The 24,142-nt window shown below is 41.2% G+C and overlaps 1 long non-coding RNA gene across 1 annotated transcript in view; it reads right to left on the bottom strand.

The window, feature by feature from the left end:
* LOC131824083 (uncharacterized) overlaps positions 1–23,661 on the bottom strand; it is a 181,812-nt gene extending 158,151 nt beyond the window's left edge. Inside the window, exon 1 of the long non-coding RNA XR_009350742.1 lies at positions 23,560–23,661. This is a non-coding gene — a long non-coding RNA (uncharacterized LOC131824083). The remainder of the gene's footprint in view (positions 1–23,559) is intronic.
* Between the last annotated feature and the right edge of the window lie 481 nt (positions 23,662–24,142).

Below are 24,142 nucleotides of genomic sequence, written 5' to 3'. Positions count from 1 at the left end.
TGACACGACATACTTTTAAGCAACAATTGCATTGTTAACATTTTCCCATCACCTTCCTAGGCCTAAACAATCAGGGTAACAGTGAATCCCGCCCCACTGTGTAGCCTTTACCAGTTTCCTGGTGTAAATATCCCCACCATGATTGCTTTCTAGCTATTCACAGAGTGTCAGTGAATCTGGCATTGGGAAGGGACACTCAGTGGCATGCTGTCACAGAGCATTGCACTGTACAACTGATGTGATGACCTCAGAAACAGAGATAATATGAATGGAATAACGCAATTCGGAAATGATGGCTGTCGAGTCTTTTAACCTTTGTTTTTTATTGTAATTTATTTAACTATAAGTTTCTTAATTAATTTTGGTTAGGCTTAACAGCTAGCTCATAAAATTCCCCAAAATTGGGGGCATCTGGGTGTCTCGGTCAGTTAAGCATCTGACTCTTGATTTGAGTTCAGGTCATGATCTTAGGTTCGTGGGATCAAGACCCAGGCTGGACTCTGTGCTCCAAGGGGAGTCTGCTTGAGATTCTCCTTCCGTCGCTCTGCCCCTCCCCTGGCTCTCCATCACTCTCTCTCTAAAATAAATAAATACTTTTTTAAAAAATTCCTGAAAATTGAAGACCTGGTGCTGCTTGTGTTTGGAGCTGGTCACAACATGCTGCCTTGAGATAGAAGCATCTGTCTGACCCACAGCTCTACTGTCTCTATGCCTAAAGCAGCTTTTTAATGAATTGAATCACTTTTCAAAATCTCACTTCCAGCAGTTGATTTCCTTTTACTTTTCTATCATTGTCTAAGGACCTTTCCCACCCTCTTCCTCTGTCCTTTCTCTTTGCTACTGCTGTCACCTCCTTGGCCAGTGCCATTGCCACTTCACATCTGGACCACTGATAGACTCTCCTAATCATTTCCTTCCCCCTCTTCTTTCTTACTCTGTATCATTCTAGATTCTCCTTCCAAATTTATTTTCCCCACATCCTTCTTTAGGCCAGTTTTCTGCTCCAAAGCCTTCCATGGTCCCTTCAAGCCTAAAAGGATAGGGCTCAAAACCTCTAGAAATTCTGGAGATAACTGCAGAACTGTGCGAATGCACTTAATGCTATGGAACCGTTCACTTAAAAGTGACAAAAATGGTATACTTTATACTATGTATGTTTTACCACAATTAGAAAAAAAAAAAATCCTGGGGCTCCTGGGCGGTTCAGTCAGTTAAGCATCTGCTTCATGATTTCAGCTCAGTCCATGATCTCATGGTCATGGGACCAAGCCCCATGTTAGGCTATGTGTTTAGCACAGAGTCTTGCTTGGGATTCTCTCTCGCTCTCCCTCTGTCCCTCCCCCTGCCATGTGCTCTCTCTAAATACATGAAATATTTTTTAAAAAATCCTTAGAAAGACAACCTAGGCCCTAAACAATCTGCTTTTGTTTAAAGCTTACTAAACTTGTCTTCCATTTCTATTACTGGTGCTACTAACTCTTTGTACTCATGTACCCCACGTGCCGAGCACTGTGTTGTGCCACCTACATTAATCCTCAATACAATCCGAGAAAATAAGACTGTTCTGGCCACCACTTTGCAGAGAACACCCAGAGGTAAAATATCTGGAAGAAGATCTCACCTGCCAGAGCACTGATTTGATGTCTGCATTATTATCCATGCAAGTGTAACAGGTCAGACATTGTCAATTCTCTGTGATAGCTTCCCACTGGGCCAGACCCCGGGGACAAAAGTGAGGTGCTCCCCATGGTTATAAAATTTAAGAGAATAATAAAGATAAATAATATTTAAGGCAATATCTTCAATAAAAATTAATGTGAAACTCCCATGATGAAAAAAGTATCACAATTTTAAATAAGAACAGTACCTGACCATGCACTTAGACAAATCTGTCTCATTTGCCTTACCCTATTCCTGGCCCTGATTCCACTGAAGCCTTATTCACCACAGCAGGAGAGAGCCCAGGGCTCATAGGGTGCCAACTGATTTTTTTTTTTTAAATAGTGCTTTAAAGCAATGGCCACAGTTGCCAAACTGTGGAAAGAGCCAAGATGCTGTTCAACAGACTAATGGATAAAGAAGATATGGTCCATATACACAACGGAGTATTATGCCTCCATCAGAAAGGATGAATACCCAACTTTTGTATCAACATGGATGGGACTGGAGGAGATTATGCTGAGTGAAATAAGTCAAGCAGAGACAGTCTATTATCATATGGTTTCACTTACTTATGGAGCATAAGTAAGTGAATGTCCTTTCACACGGAGGACATTGGGTGAAGGAGAGGCGAAGTGAGTTGGGGGAAATCGGAGAGAGAGACAAACCATGAAAGACTGTGGACTCTGAGAAACAAACTGATAGTTTTGGAGGGGAGAGGAGTAGGGGGTTGGGTGAGCCTGGTGCTGGATATTAAGGAGGGCAAGTATTGCATGGAGCACTGTGTATGGTGCTTAAACAATGAATCTTGGAACAATGAAAAGATAAAGTTTAAATTAAAAAAAATAGTGCATTGAAATATCCTTTACCTTAATTACTGAGTTTCTTGGAGTACCCCTAAATCTTGTGCATGAGGCAAACACCTCACTTGTACTCAGTCCTGGCTCCACTGTGCTGTCAGCTAGAAAAAAAGGGCCACAACTTTCTATTTTTACACCCCCTTCTACTTGCCAGGTACCAAGTATTGACCTTCATGCCTGTTCTACCAAAGAGAAATGTGGCTATTTCAGGCCATAGGACATTTGTTTTTTAAAGAGAGAAGAGAAAAGTCTGTAAGAACAAACTGTTCTGTTTTTATTGTTACAACAGAACATTTCTGGAACCCAAATTATTTGTCTATAGATTAAGAACTATTGACATGCCTGCATATCACCATGTCAGTAAGAAATGGTGTTGGCCACAATTTTCATAAGGTTTTTATAACTGATCTGCCTCTTGGGCACTCTGAAAACATTAGGCCAACAGTGATGTGACTATTTATTGTTGAAAACACAATAACTGGTTTGCAGTACTAGGAGAAAAACAAACTGCCTTCATTTAATCTTTTAGATTTCGAGATAATCTGGAGCTGATTTGTAGAAAGGAACATATTCTAGTTTCTTCTTAAGGTAAGGAAGCATCTTCATGAGAAATTGCTCTTTGTATTTTAAATGATTAAATGCCTAGGGCTTTTACACGCACACACAGGAATTCAAGACACATAAAATAGGTGGTGTAATTTTGTTGTCACTTTATCAAAAGGTCCCATGTTTATAATCAAAACATCAAATTAGTCTGGGCTCAATGCTTTGAGTGGGCACTTCTCACAGATTAAGTCAGGCAGGCCAGAGCCATGTTTTCTGATGCCAGGGCAACCCAGAGCACCAAACACAGAAGGTTATCTTCCTGTTAAAAAACAAAAGAATGGAAGAACAAAACATAAAAAGAACAAAATCAGTAAATCCATCCATATCAGAGCTTGCAAGGGAGGCACTATGCAGGTGTCCAGAAGCAAAGAAAGCCACAAAGTCTGGATGGACCAGAAACCATGGTGACTTTTTGGATAATGAGAGGCTAGAAGCTGGACTTGAGCCCTCAACAAAAATGTGGGAGCCTTTAAATATTTTCCTTTCTGTGGGAAGAAGGAGAACCTCTCTTTGCCTAAAGTTGCAGTATAGGACCACAGTCTACCTGGAAGTATAAGGAGGGAGAAGCAGTTACACACAAAGGCATCAAAATCCACCACATACATCGCATGATGATCAGGTATAGGTCCATGACGTATGGCATGGGAACCCCCAACTGAGAAACACACACACAAATAAGCACAGGAGACTCACATGTTTAACTGTCCAGCAGGGGTATTCCTATGATGCAGGACATACAGGACATGTAAAGAAGTGCTCACCTCACCACGCCCCCAACACCAATGATGATAAACCCAATGATATATTTTTCTTCATAAGATAACCTGCACAAGAACACAAAGTACCACAAGGGAGAATTGGCTGATACCAGCAAGTGGGAAAATTAGCACCTCAAGAACTAAAGATAATTATCTGACTGAAACTATAAAATAAATGTGTTCAAAATCTTCAAAGATTAAAAAAAAAAAAGGCATTGAAGCCCTAGTGAAAGAACAGGACATTATTTTTAAAGGATTCATGAGAATTTGAAAGAAAACCAAATAGAATATTGGCAACAGAACAGCCAGTCATTAAACTTAAGAATGCAGTGAGCAGGTTGAACAACATCCTGGATATATTCCAGGTGCTCTGGAACTGAGGGAACCACTCAGAATATAGACTCAGATAAAGAGATAACATAAAAGCAGCTATGAGACAACAGGGACAGATTGCTAAGTCATCTATGCTTCAGAGAAACTGCAGAAGAAGAATATAGAGGAGGGCAATTTTCAAAATGATAAGGCTAAGATCTTTCTAGAATTGAAGAGATACCAATAGTTTGAGAATCTACTTTCAAATCCAAGCTGGAGATGATAGATAGATAGATAGATAGATAGATATACATACATATATAGCTCTAAGTTATATAGGTTTTTTTTTTTTTTTAATTATTAGCAGAAAATCTTTCTCCTAGTTGACTGAATCCCTAAGACTTAACCCAAGGCCTGTATCTGTAGCAGCTGACAGTTTTCTTTGGAACATCATGACTTCCCACTAGGTCAGGGAGGAAGTAGGATTAATTGTAGTCAACCTATTTTGGAATGAGCTAAGAGATCCAGCTTAGATAAATCATCTATAGTATTAAAATCATATTCAAAGAGGGATGCTAATGTGGATACCAGATTACTTTTCAGATGCTGCAAAGACAGCACCTTTGTGAAATGCGAAACTACTTATAAATGTCAAAGTTATCTGAACACTGGTTTAACAACTGATAATAATTAATATGCCCAACACTGTGTTAAGCACTATATGAGCATTTTCTCACTTAATCCTTATAATAACCTTTTAAGATAAGGGTATGTTTTTAAGTACAGATGAGTAAACAGAGACAGAGAAGTCAAGAGTCTTACCCAGAAGCTCAGAGAATAGTAGAATAGGGATTCATCTCAGATCTGCTGGATGCCAACTGCTTTATGAGTTTATCAATCAATGTGCATAACATAAAGGAAGTAGATTACCACTATTAAAGTAAGACTGTCCATTTAAAGCACATAAACTCTAAGAACTTTCCTTGGTTATCTTCAAGGCTTTTCTATCCTGAATCTAGCAGATCGCCTGGAGAAGATCAGCCTTCCTCATGGCCAATGACTCTGGCATCTAGGTGGCTTCAATCTAGGTAGAACTAAGCCATTATGCAGCCAGACCTGGGATACTGATGGTGGCAAATATACCCGCAATCTCATCCTGGAGGTTCATAAATATTGTTCAATGGGGAAAGGGAAAGACAGCCTGTTTATTTTGAGCATAGAGTGTTACATTCATTTTTTAAAATGTTAGGCATATGCACATAAGATGTGCCTATTTTCCAGCAACATGCTTTTTCCACAGAACACTGAATTAAAAATAAATTGCTAATGGAGATACAAGTGAATGAATCAGAATCAAAGGTAAATACCAACACTACCTCCAGCTGAGCATATCTCACAGGCTTTCTCCAGCAGCTTCATGGAAGCCAAAGTAGGCTTCTCCATACAGGTGGCACTAGGCACTATTTTTTCAATATGCTCTTCCCAAATGTACGATAAGCACTATTTTTGAAGTCCGTACTTTTAGCTAGCCTTCTATTTTTCAGTGGAAAGAAACCCAATTTATTTTTTGTTCAAAGAAAAAGTGGGCTCACAGGCCATCTCCACAGGAACTGATGAAAACATTGGCAAAACTTTCAGATAAAAGAGATCAAATTGTTTACCAGTCTTAAGAAAAAAATTACATAAATATATATCCCATTTTATGCTCTCTCACAGACATTTTGAAAAGAAGGGAGCAAGTTGGTGGGGGTGGGGTGGCTCTGACATTCTTCTGGTAGAAAACCTTTTAAAAAAGCAATTCAGCATTTTAATCATTATTTCAGGTCATCTGAAAAAAAAAGTGTCTAACTTTCACTCTAGTTTTCATTTCTTCCCTTACTCCATGATGGTTTTTCCTGTGCTGACAGAAACAGATTTCTGGCCCTCCAAAGAAACCTCATACACACAAGGCCAGCTTCCTGCTTGCTCTTTCACAGGGTAACAATCAATTTTTTAAAAGTTCTTTCTCTTTGTCTGAGGTACCCATATGCTTGGGTGAAGATTATAGGTTAAACTCCACTGAAAGTAATTGAATTAGTTTGCCCTTACATTTCTGGTCAATACCCTTGTCTGTGGATTCAGGTTTTCTACTGAAAATTGTGCTATTCCTACTGCTACTTCCAGACTCAGCTGTGTACTCAGACTTACAAGCAATAAATGGCTGGTTTGGAGGTAAATGGTTTGGAGCAGAGAAAAATTAAAATGTTATTCTTTAGTTTTTGAACTTAAATTTCAAAAGAAATGTCAAGGGCTACCCCCAGGTACCATGATCCAATTACTCTCAGTTCAACATGACCTCCGTCTCCTTGTCAAGAGGTTTTTGTATACATACAGTGCTCAGAACGTTTGCTAGTGTCTGCTCATAACAAAAAATCATAAGCTGGTGAGTGGGACAGAAAGGATATGGCAAATTTCCTTCAACAGCCAGATTTAATACCCTTCTGCAGCTCATTTTTAAAGGCATTTGACCTGACAGGGACAGTCACGAAGAAAGTGGAACTTGACTCTACACTATGAAGACAACCAGCCTGAATTCACTAAAAGCCACCAAGAAAGACTTGACTGGTTCACATCCAAATGCATGGTACATGTACTTTAACTCCTAATCACATACTTATGACAAACTAGTAATCAATTACTATCATGTCTTCCAGTAAGTACAGATAGGGCCTCAAGATCTTTCTCCATAGAGCTCAGCAGGCAACTGTTACCAGCAGGATTTATAACCCTCCTGCCGATCCTGATTTAATACCCTTCCTTTTCTAGCGTCTTCAGGTAGATGATCCATTCATCTTACTAGGGAGTGAGACTAGTAAAAAATTTAAATAGAAAGATAGAAGGACTAGGTCTGTGCCTCCACTCTGCCATCAGCAAGTTCTTTGCCCTTGGTCAAATCACTTGCTTTCTTTAAACTTCAACATTCAAAAATCTACAACAAGTAGCTCCAGTTTGATGAGAAGATGTCAATCACAACTCAAGGACTCCTAGGAGGGGCATGAAAATTGCAAGAGGACCTGGAATTCATGACCTTCACAACATTGTTTGAATATTAAATGAATGGCATGGCAACTAATTTTCCAAAGTTGATAAATGTTGTTGCAATGAATGAAATACAAACTTTTCCAAAATCACTGTTGAATTTATAGTTGTTTTGTCATTATCTTCTGAATTTATAGGTACCCCAATAAAATAGGTTTTTTTTTTTTAACCTCTTCAAATCTCAGTACCCTCATCTGTTAATAGCATTTTAGAAAAAAGAAGTCTGTCTCAAGGGACTTTAATGACGATCAAGTGTGATAATGTAAGAGAGGGTTTGATACAGACCCTGCCTGGCCCGGGGTGGGTAAGTGCTCTGTGAGACATAGAACAGGACACGGGCTTTCCACAACACAGGACTAGGGTGGTATCACTTATTCTGGGGCACAGACTCTGCCTTTTCCCCTGGATAGGGATCACAGGTATAAGCCAGGAAGTAGGAGACTATGATTTTAAAAAAAAAACACTTCCTTAAATTTAAGTGCTTAGGTAGTTCTGGGACACAATATGAAAGCTAATTATACAAGCCCTGGAGAGCAACAGTATTGCAAAATCCCCACTGTTCTCTTAACTCTAACAGGATTCCAAGTGCTGCAACTTCCCCTATCCTGGAGCTCACTTTTTTTTTTTTTTTTTCCATTACATTTCCAGATTCTTAGCTGGTTAAACTGAAAGTTTAGTCTAATCCTAGAGAAGCTGTGTTTCGGCAGCTTTCTTCCAGTCCATATCCCATTCAAAGGAAGCAGTCAGCCAGTATTACTACCATCCTATGGAGATCCATATGTCATTGTTACAGACAAGTCTCACATTTTAAAAGATTGGGAACAAATGGTCTAGAAGATTCCTTCTTATTTCTTCAACCTGGTAGACTATAGTGTTAAATATAGCCAAAACATAAAAGGCACTTTCAAGAGATAGGTCTGGAAACAAACAAATCAGTGCTAAATCGGATAGTCCAGTTCAAACCTGTTGTCATCCAACCTCCCACCATCAAGAAGAACAAATAGATACACAAAGCCAATAGAGCGTTAGAATAGACAAAGAGATTTCTGTTTCATTCCCATTATTGCCAGTGATACCAAAATCTACCAGTTTCTTAGCCCAGAAAGCTATGAATAACCTGTGATTCCTCCATTTTATTCTTACTCCAATATCCAGTCAGATCTCTCAGTTTTCCTAAATCATTTCTGAATTCTCAGTCCCTTCTTTTACAACTAGACTCCTACCTTGGACTACACTGCCACTTGCCTTTCACTTTCTGACCACATCAACCTTCTAATTGGTGTTCTCACTTTTACTTCTGCCTCCTTCAAGTCACTCTCCTCTTTGCAGTCAGAGTAAATGTTTTATATTATGTCTCATTGTTGTCATTCTTCTGCATGAAATCATCTCAAGATTTTCCAATGTACTCTACCAGTTTATAGAGCCCTGTACACTTTGATTCCTGCCCTACATCACCAACATGCTCTTGTCCATCTCTGCTCTACACTTGTCTTGTGTAGCCATGCTGGTCTTCATTTAGTTTCTTACAGGCATCAAGCTCTTTCCCCACTTTGGTGTTTCCTTGTAGGATAGTCCATCTGCCTGGAACAATCTTTCCTTCCCACTTCTCTTTGAACTGAAGCCTCTATCTCACTCTCAACAAAACCTGACATCACCTCTGTCTAAAGAAGCTCAGTATATCTCATCACTTTGTGTGCTTCTTGAAAACACAGCTTATTATTTGTAACCATTCATTTACTTGCTTTTTTTTTTTTTTTGGTTCTAGACAAGATTATAAACTCCTTGAGAGCAGGGGCCTTGCCAGGTCTTTTCACTGAGGTATCTCCTGAATCTAGAATCTAGAATGAATCCTGGCACTCAGAAAGTCCACAATAAATATTTGTTGACAAGACAGAAGACATCACCATGACAATTCTAATAACTTTTCACTATTGTATATGAATACTTAGGTGTGGGTTATCAAAAAGTTGTTCAATCTCCCCTACTTAAGGACCTCTAGTGTTAGGTTGTCCAAGATGGTAGCCACCAGCTACATATATCTTTTATATTATAGGACATTTCTACCATCTCAGAAAGTTCCATTAGAAAACACCACTCTGGGCATTTGGTTGAGTTGGATCAACCCCTTCCACAGGAACTAATGAAGACATGACTCCTCCTTTGTTTCCTAGTTCTAATAAGAACTAGTTATAACCTAAGATCTTAAATGGTTATTCTCTAACATGAAACTATTGCAATTACAGTCCTGAGTCAGCTTGGTTTACCAGGTATGAAAATGCAATGGATATTTCATGGGGAGTGACCCTCCTGCTGAGAAATATGAAAACCAGAACTAACTCCTATAACTCCATTCAAAGGGTCGCTTTGCTCTTCAGCTATAAAAGCTCTGTGGAAAATGCCAGTCATTTATGACTAGACCATTGTTTAATATTTTTTCAGTACCAAAAACTATGCTGAGAGCATGAGCTGGAGCTGGAGCTGGAGCTCATGCTGGTCGCTGCCTTTTGGGACTTACCATTTAATTAGACAGAAGGGGAAAAATACCCAAGTGTGGCTCCCAATCACATTTATGAATAATAAGCTGGACTGCTGCTTCTGGCAGGATGTCACACTGACAGAAGATGCAGCATGAGGCACGATGAGCCCCCGCCACCCCTGCTCCATGCTGGTACCAGGACATGAGTGCTGCTTGTAAAACAACCATCTCTGGCTCACACTCAATTTCGGCTTTCAACTCTGGCTGAGACCCTCCTATCTTGGGACTAATTCACATTTGATCCAGTTTTCCTCTTTTTGGTGCTTTTAATGCCCTACCCACCCTGTAAGTTTAGGGTTTGATTTTTTAGGTTGATTTTGCTCATTCTTCCTTAAGCTAGGGCAAAGTCAGAGTACATGTACTGCCACATGTCCATGTATCAGCTGGCCTGCCTTGAGGGAAACTGGTCACATCTTAGCCAGGTGGTCGGGAATGCTGCTCTAACCGAGAAGAACAGAGTCTAGGGTTCAGCCTGTCAGGTTAAGCCCATGTCCCACTTTATTATCCTTCTTGGGAGGGTGCAAACTTCATCCCTTCCTTTTCACCAAAGAGGTCTTCTAGTTGCATCTAGAAAACATCACACTCCTTTTCTTTTCATGCTAACAGATCTGAGATAAAATTTACACACCATAAAATTCATCCATTTCAAGTCATAATTCAATAATCATCTATTGTATTCAAAGTCGTGTGACCTTCACCACAATCTGATTTTAGAACATTTCTATCAGTCCCTAAAGAAACCTCAATGCCCATGAGCAGTTACTCCTTGTTCCCACCCACAATCTTAGGCAACCCTTAATCTACTTTCTGTCTTTATGAATTTGCCTATTCTGGACATTCTATGCAAATGGAATCAAACAGTATATGTTCTTTTGTGTCTCACTTCCTTCATTCAGCATAATGCTTTGGAGATTTATCCCCTTTGTAGCATGTCTTGAGTATGGTGTTCCTTTTTATCTCAAGATACTATTCCTCTATGGGTATACCACATTTTGTGTGTTCATTCATACTCATAATGTTATACAAAGATATAAATTATATCAAGGCCTTCATTGAGAACACTTCCTGCCTTTTATTTATTTGAATAAAGCTTAGAAATTGATTTCCTTCATAAAATATTCCTCAAGTTTCTAAATCCTAAAAGGTAAGCCCTCTCCCCTTAATATATGCAATTAGCTGTACATCTTTCAGGATCACTTAAAAGTAAACACACCCACAAGTCTGCAGTGTTTGCCAATAGATGGCAATTATTTCCTTGGGAGAGATCATCAGGCCAACTGCTGATAGGAATGATCACAGGTGATATAACCAAATATTGTCAATCTCCATAAATGACTCATTTTAGCTGAGGGCAATGGCAAAACTGGCAACAATAAAGGATTTAGATTTACAGTGAGGGTATAAAATACGGCACCTTCTCTGTCTGGAGCCATATAAAATATTTACAATGATATGGGTTATTTATATTTAATAGGCTGCATGTTCCCCAAGTCTCCTGCTTCTAGCGTAAGCAGATGGATGCTGCTTGGTTTCTCATGTTGCCTCTTTGTTCAAGTAGCACTGGCACTGGTGACTACTTCACAGGTGCTTCTTCTGAAGCACCAAGAGGAATGCTTGGCTATCTCCAGAGCCTTACTGATACCTTTGTGGTGGCTGTGGACTCTTCGATGCCCTTCCTGTAATCCTATATATTCTTTTATGCCCTTCTTCGGCTCCATCCCAAATGTTGGAATCCTTCTTCCACTCCAATCCGTGTTTGCCACAGCTGGAAGTATTCTTTCTGTCTTCATGTCTTCATGGATTGTTTTTTGTTCCTATCTACATTCCCAGTTTGGCTAAAAAAAGACATAACTACACACAGCTCTTCTTGGTGGTCCAGAATCTCCAAATTTCTCTCTTTCTTTTACATAATTGATTAACTTGTAAGTATTTAGGAGATAATGCCTTTTGTTTCTAATACATTGCTCTAGAGAATTATCCACAGTGCATGCTTAAATAATTGTGACATAATTTTAAATACCATAAGACAATCTAGAACTATAGATTCTCACCCTATTTTATTTTATTTTTTTTTTAATTTTTTTTTTATTTGACAGAGAGAAATCACAAGTAGATGGAGAGGCAGGCAGAGAGAGAGAGAGGGAAGCAGGCTCCCTGCTGAGCAGAAAGCCCGATGCGGGACTCGATCCCAGGACCCTGAGATCATGACCTGAGCCGAAGGCAGCGGCTTAACCCACTGAGCCACCCAGGCGCCCCAATTCTCACCCTATTTTAGCTCATCGGTGGATTCTGATCCCAAAGACAACTCTTTTGGTTCTAATTTCTTCCTGAATTTTATTGTTATTAACACAGATTGGTAGAACTAACTGAATGGCAACACTGCCAGATAGTTTATCAAGTGACTGACACATCCCTTAGCCTCACAAAGCTGGCTTTGTTTCCCCCACATTACAGATGTGGAATTGATGGTGGGAAGCTGAATGCATTTGCTAAGGTCACAGAGACAGTCAATAGTGAAGATGAGATCCGAGTCCAGGTTTACTCTGATACCAAAGGCCACACACTTCCCACAACTGTCTCCCAGCTTTCAGGTGACACAATGACCAATTATGCCACTTATTTAGAGTTAGGGGTCGAACATCTTTCACCAACAGCCAAGAGAATGACCTGGGTTCTATCACATTGGTTACATTATGGGCAAGTCATTCAACTCTCAATGCTTACCTCAAGGTCAGACAAATGTCCATGGAGTGGACAGCATGAAAGGCTCTAAAGGAAGCCTCTCCACCATCGTTAGAGGCCAGTGTTCCAGCTCTGCCTCTATCCATATCTGTGGGGAATGTTTTCTTCACAACCTACTAGCAGGGCATTCATTCCCTTGCTTTCTTCTTGAGCAGCCAAACACCCACTTCTCCACTGCCTCTAGCACTTTGAATGCTACTCAAAGATCCACGCAGGGTTCTGAACTTTTGTGAGTAAAGAATTTCATTTCCTTTGTCTCTCCCTGGGTGTCCCATAAAGCCACTTGCAACCTTTCTATCTGCTGCACATAAAAACAGCCAGGCAGACAGCCTGATGACCAGTGGTTATGGTGATGAACTCTCTCGTGTTCTGGTAGGTCTGAGAGCTGCAGCTGTTCTTGCAGTCTCTGGAATTTACTATCCTGCTTCCCATCTGTCCCTTTCATACTAAAGCTCAGGCCCCTGGGCAACTGTCATGCTGAACTGGTTCTACCAGGCTCGCCTGAGTCCTAAAGACACACCTGATGTGATATGATGTCACTGTTCCTATTTCATATTTATCAAGGGCACCAGCACATTTGGTACTACTCTGACAGGGAACGTTCCCAGCCTCTCCTCTTTCCTTCCTTGCCACAAAAAATATCTGACCCTCTGGGATTTAATGTGCTCAGAGATTCTGTCCTTGCTTATTTCCTCAACCTTGGAGCTCTGTCCCCTGCAGGTGTCCAGGGACTGTCTGGGGGGTGTAGGTTGCTGACACTAACCATCATGATTATGGATATGACCTCAAGCACAGACCTCCTGCCACCCCAGATTAGCCTGAACAGGCACCAACCAGCTGGCCCTGTGGGAATGTCACCGACCCTGGATTCCTTCCCCTGCTTCTGCCCTTGGTATTCGCAGTCTGAGCTCAGGAGTCCAGCTTCCTGCTATGTGTGAGAAGTCACACATCCAGCATCAGCCTCTGTACCCAGCTGCCATCATGCTCTCAGCTTCTTTCAAACATTGTTTCTTTAAAGCTCCAGGCAAGTGTCACCAAGGCCATTTTTAAAAGTTTGTTGGCCAACTTGCTTGACACTCCACCGAAGCTGTCCTCTGCCTCTAACACCTAAGGTGAACTCTGCTCTAATCACCTTCTTGGCTGCTTGGCTGCCTCCCTGCCTTCAGCAGTCTCTTGCTTTTAACAGCTTGTTTAAGATCCTTGGAACAAGCTGTCGGCCTCCAAAGGAGGGACGGTGCTAGAAACAGTCTGGGGAGCTAAAAATAAACACCTCCCACAGATAAGGACAGACACGCTGTACAAAAGAAATTATCTGGCACCCTCCTGACCCAACTGCATCGCAGGCCTTGTTCCCCATTCAGAGACAGTGCAGTGTTTGCATGGGTAGCTCTGCATTATTGCACAGGTGCTAGAAACCATTTTTTTAATTGCCCATCAGATGGGCAGTGGCAGGCAGAAATCCATCGTTTGCAGAACGGGTACAGGCTGTCCAAATGGCTCCTTGCAAGTTAGTCACCACCAAGGACAAGAAATCCTACTCTAAAAAAGAAGAGTATAGTGTGACTTAGAAAAACAAAAAAACAGGGTTTAAAATTTTTATCTTATATATTTATTTACTTCCACTTGTACAAAAGCTAACAAGCTCTAAAAATCAGTAAATGCATTTGTCTGAGAACACTAATGTTGTTATTAAATAGCATGGCTTTTAGGCCGTTATATCCAGGACAAAATTTATCAAACTAGCCATTGTAAGTAATAACAGCACATGCAATAATCCACTTTGTGGTTCACTAATTATTGCAGTCAGGGGAATCCTTATGGTTTCCATCTGCGGGCTTCACCCTACATTCTAGGTGCCATAGACCAGTTAGCTCTGTTTCTCTCCAAAGTCCCCACAAAGTCAGTTTTTTTTATACTGAAGAAGTAAGATTTTTGTGTGGTTAAGTGACTTGTCCCAGCCCAGCAGCGGAGGGGTGGAGCCTGTTTAAAAAAGACTAACCACTCATAGAAGGTTAATTTTTATGTCAGGTATTCTGCTAAGGGCCATATGGATACCTGCCACGATGGAGCAAGAAGTCAATGCAGACCAGCCACCTTTGGAACAATTCCTCTCCCTTCTCCTGGTTGCTCAGTGCTGGCTGGAGGCAGGGGAGGGCTAGAGATCCAAGTCAGAGCTTGGACTAGGTAAGGTCAACTTCTTTCAGGCTCAGCCAGGATACACACTGTGCTATTTTTGTACACAGGTCAGGGCTTACAGAACTGAGGAGGAAACCATGTTAAGAATCCTGACCCCAAGGATTGATGAATAGATTTTGCTATAGTAACAAAAAGTTACTTTATAGCATAGAAAGTTCTGAGTGATGAAGTTCTAACAGCAGCAGGAAAAACAGTGACTAGCATCCAACGTGCAAGGCAAATGGGCTGCCTCCTTCCCTGAGAAGAAGGCTGGCCTGATTTCATACCTTCACTGCAATTTCCACCATGAAAATGGATTAACAGTGAAGCACTCTCTGTTCTGATTAAACATTTCTGTCTGTGCCAGTGTCAAGATTGTAAAACACCTAATACAGCAGTTAATTATAATGCCATGAACTACTTTAACCTTTACAATTATTTGTGTTTTTGGAGGCTGACCCCCGCCTCTCCCAGCCTTTCCAAGGTAAGGGATGGGCTGACCAGCAAATAAAACTGGGGCAGACAGAAGAGGTCAGAGACCAAAGTGACCTCTAGAGCACGAGTGAGGCACAACCCCCACAAACTATGCTTGTTTTATTGACCAAATGAGGCCCCTGAATAGTCTTCCCAGTGTCAGCTCATACCTGAAGAGAACAGAATGTTTTTAGACTCTTAGAAGTAGCTATAGCAAAAGCCTCATCAGAGGATGAAAAGGAAAAAATAACAGCTGCATTTCCCCTTTCTCATCACTGCATTTGCCACTTTGTCCATAGAGGGCGGATTCATTGGCAGCAACAGAGTTCATACCAGTTACCGTGTTCAGGATTTTGCTGGATGTTAGCTCAGTGCTCACAATGAGGCTATGAATCTGGCACTCACATGCCCATTTCGTAGAAGCACAACGGAGGCTCAAAAAGGTTTAAAAAAAAAAAAAACACCAAAAACCCTTGTGGAAGCCGTGTACCTACTAGATCATTGAGTAGACATGAAAGACCTTGACTCTGTAGCTTGTCCTTTTAACCAAAGCTCTGTGAGGTGGAATATAGTCCGTTGACCTAAGAGTGCAAGAAGAGTGTCTGAAATGAGCTTTTGCCAGTATGTGACCTGCTTCTGCAGCCGCACACTTGGGGGGATTCCTGCCCACAGTCATGAGCCACGACAACCCTCCCTGTCCTTGCTTATTGCTTCCAAATAAGTACAAGGACAGAGCCTTAAAATAACATCAGACCCTCTGTGGCTGTCCTGGCAAAGGGGAAATGCTCCTCCTGGAGCAGTAGGTTAAGGCCACTGGGCTGCTTCCCAAGTAAGACATTTACTTCCTTTTCTCTACTACGATTTGATTAGATGCTAATCGTCATGGGCAGGGAGGGGGCTGGGTGGGGTCACTGAAGTATTTAAGTAGGGAAATAACAAATAAAGAGTCTGCATTAGAGAGATCACATCTATTCTGGTTAATGAAAGGCAAAGAGGATGCCAAGGAGCCAGAATTTCTCGAGTACTTAACTAAATGCCAAGTACCCTGACGGGTGCTTTGCGTTTATTATCTCATTTAATCCTCTCTAAAATTATATGATTAGGCACTAATATTAGTATTTTCATTTTATAGGCAAAGTATTCAAAGTACTCTGCAGGGAACATTGTTGCCAAAAATCACCCAAGTGGTGGCAGAGAAGAGGCAGAGGTTGTGCTGGCCAGTGTTTTGTGACCGGCTGGAAGGGGAGGAGGGGAAAGGAAATAGGGCAACAGCAGTGGGAGCCCTGCTTCACAGAACACACCAATTTCCGAGGTAGAAATACTCCTATGGTGTGACCACTTGCAAACAGCAGCCCAACAATGTCAGGGGGAAGCTGTCCCCAAGAAGGGGACAAGCTATGGAGTCAGGAGCAGGCGGGGGCAGATATCACTGGGCCACAGGTATTTCGGCCACACATGCTCTACTCCATATGAATTGATCTGTTTTCTTTAACCAGCTGATTTTTTAAAGGGTGCAGCCCTAATGAAGGATTGAGAGAGACCCCCAGTGGTGCAGGTGCAACACCTCCCAGCAAAAGGCTTTGAACCTGCCTGACCCATTACTGTCCGTGGCCTATTTCAGAACCCCCAACTCCTGCAAGACAACAGCCCAGATGAACTCTGAAGGCTTGCTGCTTAAAGAATTTTGCAAATTGCTAAATTACCACACTGCCTTCTAGCCTAGTCAGTCTCTAAAGTCACTGGATTAAAAAAACCTTGTCCATTATGGGTGCCTGGGTGGCTCAGTGGGTTAAGCTGCTGCCTTTGGCTCAGGTCATGATCTCAGGGTCCTGGGATTGAGTCCCGCATCGGGCTCTCTGCTCAGCAGGGAGCCTGCTTCCTCCTCTCTCTCTCTCTCTCTGCCTGCCTCTCTGCCTACTTGTGATCTCTGTCAAATAAATAAATAAAAAATCTTAAAAAAAACAAAAACAAAAACAATGTTTCTTTAAAAACAAAACAAAACAAAACAAAACAAAAAAACCCTTGTCCATTAGACATATGCCTTAGGTAAATGAACCGCGAGGTAATCTACGAGGCGATATTACTGCCATTTTTACCTAGGGTGACAGGAGGTTACAGAAGATTTTTTCACCCCCTAATATTAGCAGCAACCCCATTTTCTGACTTAGTCTGTTCTTCACCTCCTCATTTTCTTTTTCTTTGGGGCTATCTTGCTCTGGCCATCTAATGAGGTACAGAAGAGCTATATATATGAAATGGTTTATTCATGGTTATGACACCATTGTTCGTCCCTCTGAGGTGACCTGACGGAAGGCATGTGTAGTTTCCGCTGCACAGCAGGTAAGTTAGTTCTTGAATGAGCTGCACACCCTCAGCTGCTCTACCCCCAGCCTCATCTTGAATTCTTATTTTGAGGAAACATCCAGCTGACAACAGCCAATGCAATGAGATGTAGGCCTTCATTCAATTAGAGAAGATATCTCAGCCTTCTCATATTTGAGGACCATATCTTTTTAAATATTGATTTTTTTAATTTTTAAAAAATTGATTTAAAAAAATTATAAAATGCCTTTTATAACGTTTCATCTGGGAAGACAGCCGAGTCTAGAGGTGAATTCACAGGCTCTGGTGTCAGCTGATCTGGGTTTGAGTTCTGGCACCCCTATTTAACATCCATGTAATCTTAGACCAACTCCTTAATCTATGTTTCACCTCTTGATCTATCAACCGTGGATAAAAATAACATGCATTGCACTGGGTTATTATGAGGCTTTAGTGAGTGAGTCTAGTCAAGTATTTAATAGGGTGACTTCTGCCATATAATACTAGTAATTATTATTAAAATATGCCAGCAAGACATATTTATCTTTTTGAGTGTTAAGAGAATGCTTGGGTGGGCACAGGTATTTGTAAATCCAGCAATAACTCCAAGGTCCACAGTAGTCCATAAATTTGGAATTACTAGGAGAAAGTGGACGTCTACCACCTCACCCTTCTCTCAACCCCTGTACACGCCACCCCCCCCCCCCATACACTTCTAGACATCCTTTGGCCAAGAAAGGGATTTTATATTTGAGTTTCATGTAGTATTTGGTTGGCTGGTTTTTTTACAGTGCATTTTTAAAAATGTAAATAGAACCCACCCTTCCCCATGACAAGAAAATGCATATTTTAAAGGCCTTGTCTGAAATAATAAATCAGAAGATCAAACTTGTTTCATATTAGATGTATCTTCAAGTAGTGGTTGAAATGAAGAATTTGCATTTAAATGGAAAGATTAATGACTAATACACAAAGCTCATATTTAATCACCATTTCCTTAACACAAATAATTTATATTTTTATACAGATCATTCACCTTAAGTCAGCAATCAAAAATGATAGGTGTAGTATTTTATAAAACAATTTCTGTGCCACCAATCATGCATCTCAGTTATAAATACTTCTGAGGCTGCTGGTTTCACACTGTTACTTGCAAATGATCTAAATGTTGGTACAGTAATTTCAGTGTAAATATATTTGAGAAAGTGTTACTCTCACCTCATAGAAATATCTTAAACTAAAGAGAAAGAATCATTGGGCAATGGCTTTCTATGCATAATCTGTTCTTTTGCACTTTCGCCTCAAATATGAGCTAAGTATGATTTGCACCCCCTCCGATTTTTGGCAATTGTTAAAAAAAATAATAATAATCTGACTTCCCTTTTCTGGAATAATTAGTAGTGAAAACACAAAAAGGATATATTTTCCTTCAAACAAAAATGTAAAGGAATGTTCTGAAAAACTCCATTTTCCTTCTACAAGTCCCAGAAACCCCTTTATTGGTACCTTTCCCGTCAATGGTGATAAAGCACTTTTGTTTACCAACTGGCAGGTCAAGAAGCATCTTGGCTTATTCACACCCTGCCACCACCATACCACTTAGTCCATTCTGGGGTGCATTACATAAAAACAGAGGAGGCTCAATGATTCTGGGTCTTCTTTCCTAATGCCTGCCCAGTAGAACAGCCAAGCCAGATAACTCTGTCCTGAGAAAGGAACCTGAGAGCGGGGAAATTACCCCAGGCATTGAACCGTATCTGTTCTCTGTCTGTGGCTTTAGGCTCAATGTTGAGCAAATGTTGAAATTTGATTTACACTAGCTGGAGAATTATAATGAAATGACACATGTGCATTAAACAATCTTTCTTAGTTGGAACTGGCCAGTAAGCATCAGCAATGCCTACACTGCCAGACTATTTAAAGCCCCTAGCTGGTATTATGTCATCCTCTGCACCCTGATCATTTATAGAGCTTTTCCAGTTCTTTTCTTCTCTCCCCTCACTTCATATTTCCTTCTCTTTCCACCACCCCTCCCCTAAGGAAGCAGCCAGAGCAAATTACATGTAGCAAGTGAGACAATAACATATTGGAAACTGGAAAACATAAAAAGTTATTAGACCCAGTTTTGCCCTTAAAACTTGGTATAATTCCGGAGTTCGGCATGCCGTTTAAAAATAACACCTCCTCTACAAATTGGCACCTGTGCTCTCTATTGATCTCTTCTGATTGCTGACCAGTAAAATTAGCGCCACTTCCTTCCCCATTAAGAGGACAGGGTGAAATGTGGGGGAAAATATAAGCACTTTACTCAGAAAACCATGCCAGCGGACATCCTCTATTAGGTTTGGATTTTTTTTTTTTTTTTTTTTTTTTTTGCTTCTGAGATCCTTCATTTATGCCAATAAGGACTGTTATCAGGAAAGATGCTTGGATTTTGTCAGTGGTGATATGGAGGTGGGTGTTCCCTCTTTTGGGAGGTTGCGCCCAAGCCCGGGGGGGGGGGGGGGGGGGGGGGACTGTGTGTGCATTAGGGAAGTGTAGTTCAAAAAGCTTTCTGCAATTCCAATCAAGACCCAATCATCCCTGAAGAGAAAATCTAGCTACATTGTACTCATTGTGTCAGAGCTGACCTATATGAAAAAAGCTAGCACCCAAGTAAGGTTAATTAAAAACACATATAATGCCTCTCGTCTCTGAAAGCTGTGACTCTACCTGGTTGGGGAGAAAAAAGGCTAAGAATTGGTGTCTAATTGGCCTTCCAGACTCAGCTAGTGGCTGCATTCACTGCTGTTCTGTGTAGTGATCCCTGGTGAATAATAGAAAAAGATGTGGTCCAGTGGCTAATGAAACCAGAACAGTACAAAGAACACATATACTTTAATTTATCGTCCCTCTGTTGCGTTCGGATTCTTATCCAAAAGACCTTTTAATTAGAGCGCTCTCAGGTGAGATTTGTCCGCCTTTTCAATAACAAATGGATAATAGGGAAAAGGCAAACAAGCTCTTTGTTTCTCCCCAGCACTGGGTTCACTAATCATCGTTCCCAAATTCAGCTCAGGCTTCCGCCCGAGCTCATTTCATCTTCATCAGCATTGCCATTTTCGATCTCATATTTCAAAGAGCAATTGGAAAGCAGATATTTAATCAGAAAAGTTTGGGATTCATTTTTTGGACACCCAATCTGTCTTCAGAGGCTTCGAGACAGACAAAATTGCTGTTGACTACAAAAACAACCGATGTCTGTGTCCTTGAGAAACACTGAAGCCTGACGGAAACTGCACAGGCTTTGGAGGTGTCCAGGTCTGGTTGATACCTCAGCTTCACCATTTATTTGATGTCTGATCTTGGATGATTTGCCTAAATCCCCAGAGCATCCCTTTTCTCATCTACAAAATGAAGAGAAAGAGAGTTCTAAGATGTCTGTTTGTTAAGGCTGCTATCTGCATTGGTTCTAATGTAAGTCAGAAAAACCAGCCTGAACTAACTTGAGAGCAAAATGGGTGTTCTCTTACAAGAATTAAGGTTCCATAGAAACAGGATTTCTGTGGACTTTACCGTGTAAACAGTGAAGGGGAGTACTATTATAACCGAACTGGACAAACCAGATTATGCTGTTACCCTACATGGAAATCAAGGTCAGGAATGCAGCCAATTCTGAGGAAAGGTTGACTCTGAATCCAGGATGATGCCAGAAATTCATACTGTGCTCACTCCCTGTCTTTTGTCTCTGTTTCTCTTTGTGAATCTCCATCATTTCCCTCTGTCTTTGTAGGTTGCCTTGTCTTGTTGAGGCTACCCAGCAGAAGACAGCTTCACCGGTTCCTGAGTACAAATGTTACATCTCCAGCCACATGTGGACAGTCTCCCTGGTTTCTATTGTTCTCAATTCCAAATTTAGAAGAAAAGGATTCTGATTGGTCTAGCTTGGGTAAAATGGTACCCAAACTTGGTCTAATCTGATGAGGTTGGAGCATCTATCACACTGTATGGGATGGCTGCTGGAGAAGGAATTTCTTTGCTATTGATAATGAGATTAAAGGGGGAGTAGCGACCTGGAAAGATACCCCAAAAGGTATTCACAACAAGAATAGGCTGGCAGGGAGTAGGTGTTGAATAAAGATAACTAGAAATGTCTTAGTCAATGAGAGAGCTTTATAAAATGGATAAAAATTGACTTTCCAGTTTTCATCCACATGAGCCACCTGTTTCTGAAAGGATCAATGCAATTGATGATTTGAATACCAGAAGTTTCCCCACTGAGATCTTGACTCTCGAAATCTATTCAGCAGCCCAAACCTGGAGAGTTACAGTGTGGACCTCTGGTCCACTCTCCAGGCACACAGGGGGTGTTCTGCCAGTCCTGGAGAGGAAACCATCCTGGAGGACAGTGAGGGGCTATATATATTCTCTTCTGGAACCACTTTGCTCTTACTCCAGGAGACATCGCATTTCAGACACAAGATGACTCCAGCTTCGCTCAGATACTCTTTAACTAAAGGCCCCCAAATCTCATGCATGTGAAAGGGAAAATAAAATGAGAAACAAAACTACAGTGCCTTCTAGTTACGGAGTTGATTATTAGGCCTGACATAAACTGCCTGTTGTTTAATGAGTTGGTTTATAATGGAATGCCAATAATGAGTTGGTTTATAATGGAACAGTTTTTTGGGATGGAGGAAGCAAAGGGTCCCTCTGACCACTGAGGGATCCTAAGCAAGACTGCATCTCACAAACCTAAATTTATTTTATAAACTATATGTTCTCAAGAATCATTGGGCTGCGTCCCTGAAACCAAAATAAACGTTCTGGGCTAGAAACCAGGACTCTAACTGGACGTATTTCTTTGATCAGTTATGGCTTCCAACCAGAGCTATGACCCATCTTCTCAACAAATGTTTCTCAGATGTTCCATTTAAAGTCTACCCTTGTTATGATTTTTTCCTTCTGTTTCATTTCTCTTCAAATTCTAACTTCTGCCAATGAATTTCTCTCTTCTCTGTCTCTCACAAATATTTGCTTTTCAGAAGCAAGAAGCATGGGGAATATCGCCATCCAGCAGCGATAATAACGACCATCCGTCCGGTTGGGTTTCAAAAAAGCCCTTTATTTCATATGGCCATCGCTTATATAGGGGAGCTAAGCCAATCAGCATAGACAGCGATATGCATCCACCAATCTTAAGCTTGTTACCCACAGCATAGCAATAGTTCAGCAGCCAATAGGTAGTACTTCCTGTTTATGATCAGTCACTCTAGACACACCTTCTGGCAAATCGCCAGGCGCCATTTTGCAAAGCTCTGCGGTTGACGGATCTCCGGGCCCCTGGACCATCCGCCCTCGAGAGTTCCCCCTTTTTGTTTTATGGTAGAAGGAAAGACTCAGCAGGGGTCGTGCCTGTCTTAGGCTGTCGCAAGGCCAAGAATATCCTTACCCATCATTAGATCATGATGCTTATAGGATCATGTCCTGTCTTAGGTTGGTATATTCCGCCTACGATCTTACCCGTCTTTGACTACCAATCCAGCATACTGAGCCATACCTGGGGCAACTGTCTGGACTCGATGGATAACAGAGCTTGTTTGATGGCAATGGTGTCTCTTTTACAAATCCTCATCATGGGGCAAATGCACCATAAGCAACACACCACAGCGAATATCAGCAATCCACCCATGGATATGAACCCAAACCATTGCTTCCCCCATCCTACAACATTTTTCATAAAGGCAACAAATTGAGATACTGAAGCTACTTCTACCTTACTGGCATTAACGTTAACAATATTAGCACGAAGCTTTATTGTCAGATTCTCGAATCTGGCTTCCATACATATTCTTGAGACCTCTGAACCCATAGTATTTCAGAAATAAATAGTCAAGAAGCAAAGAAAAGACTAGTCTGCTCTTGTCACTAAAACAGTGAGCTTTCTCAAGATCGTCACTAACACCAGTGAGCTTACGTTGCAATCGTCACTATAATGAGTGAACTTTCCTAAAACTTCTCTGGCCAGAATTTTCTTCTAAATAAATTCGTCACTTACCTCAGTGCACTGTTAGAAACGAAGAAAGGGGGTTCCCCATACGGGCCACCATTTATCACCGTCCAGCAGCGATAATAACAACACTCCATCCGGTTGGGTTTCCAAAAAGACCTTTATTTCATATGGCCATCGCTTATATAGGGGAGCTAAGCCAATCAGCATAGATAGTGATTTGCCTCCACCAATCTTAAGCTTGTTACCAAGTACCCACAGCATAGCAATAGTTCAGCAGCCAATAGGTAGTACTTCCTGTTTACGATCAGTCACTCTAGACACACCTTCTGGCAAATTGCCAGGCACCATTTTGCAAAGCTCTGCGGTTAATGGATCTCCAGGCCCCTGGAGCATCCGCCCTCGACAGGGGAACATCTCTTTACTTCCCCAACACGTAGCATATGCTTTCAAGTCTATGTAGCAAAATATTACATTGGAAATTTTGATTGAGGCATCAAGATGTGAGAAAGATTGGATTACAAAGAGGTACCCTTCAAAAGTAATGCCTGGAAAGTGGTTTCCTGACTTTTGAGTCCCTCATCTTTGATGAGCCTATAACAGGGCTAGGTCAGAAAATATGGAGAAGGTA

This window comes from Mustela lutreola, chromosome 2 (assembly GCF_030435805.1).
Source record: "Mustela lutreola isolate mMusLut2 chromosome 2, mMusLut2.pri, whole genome shotgun sequence".
Lineage (NCBI taxonomy): Eukaryota > Metazoa > Chordata > Mammalia > Carnivora > Mustelidae > Mustela > Mustela lutreola.
The sequence above is the reverse complement of the archived record's forward strand: the minus strand, read 5'-3'. Positions and strand labels throughout refer to the sequence as shown.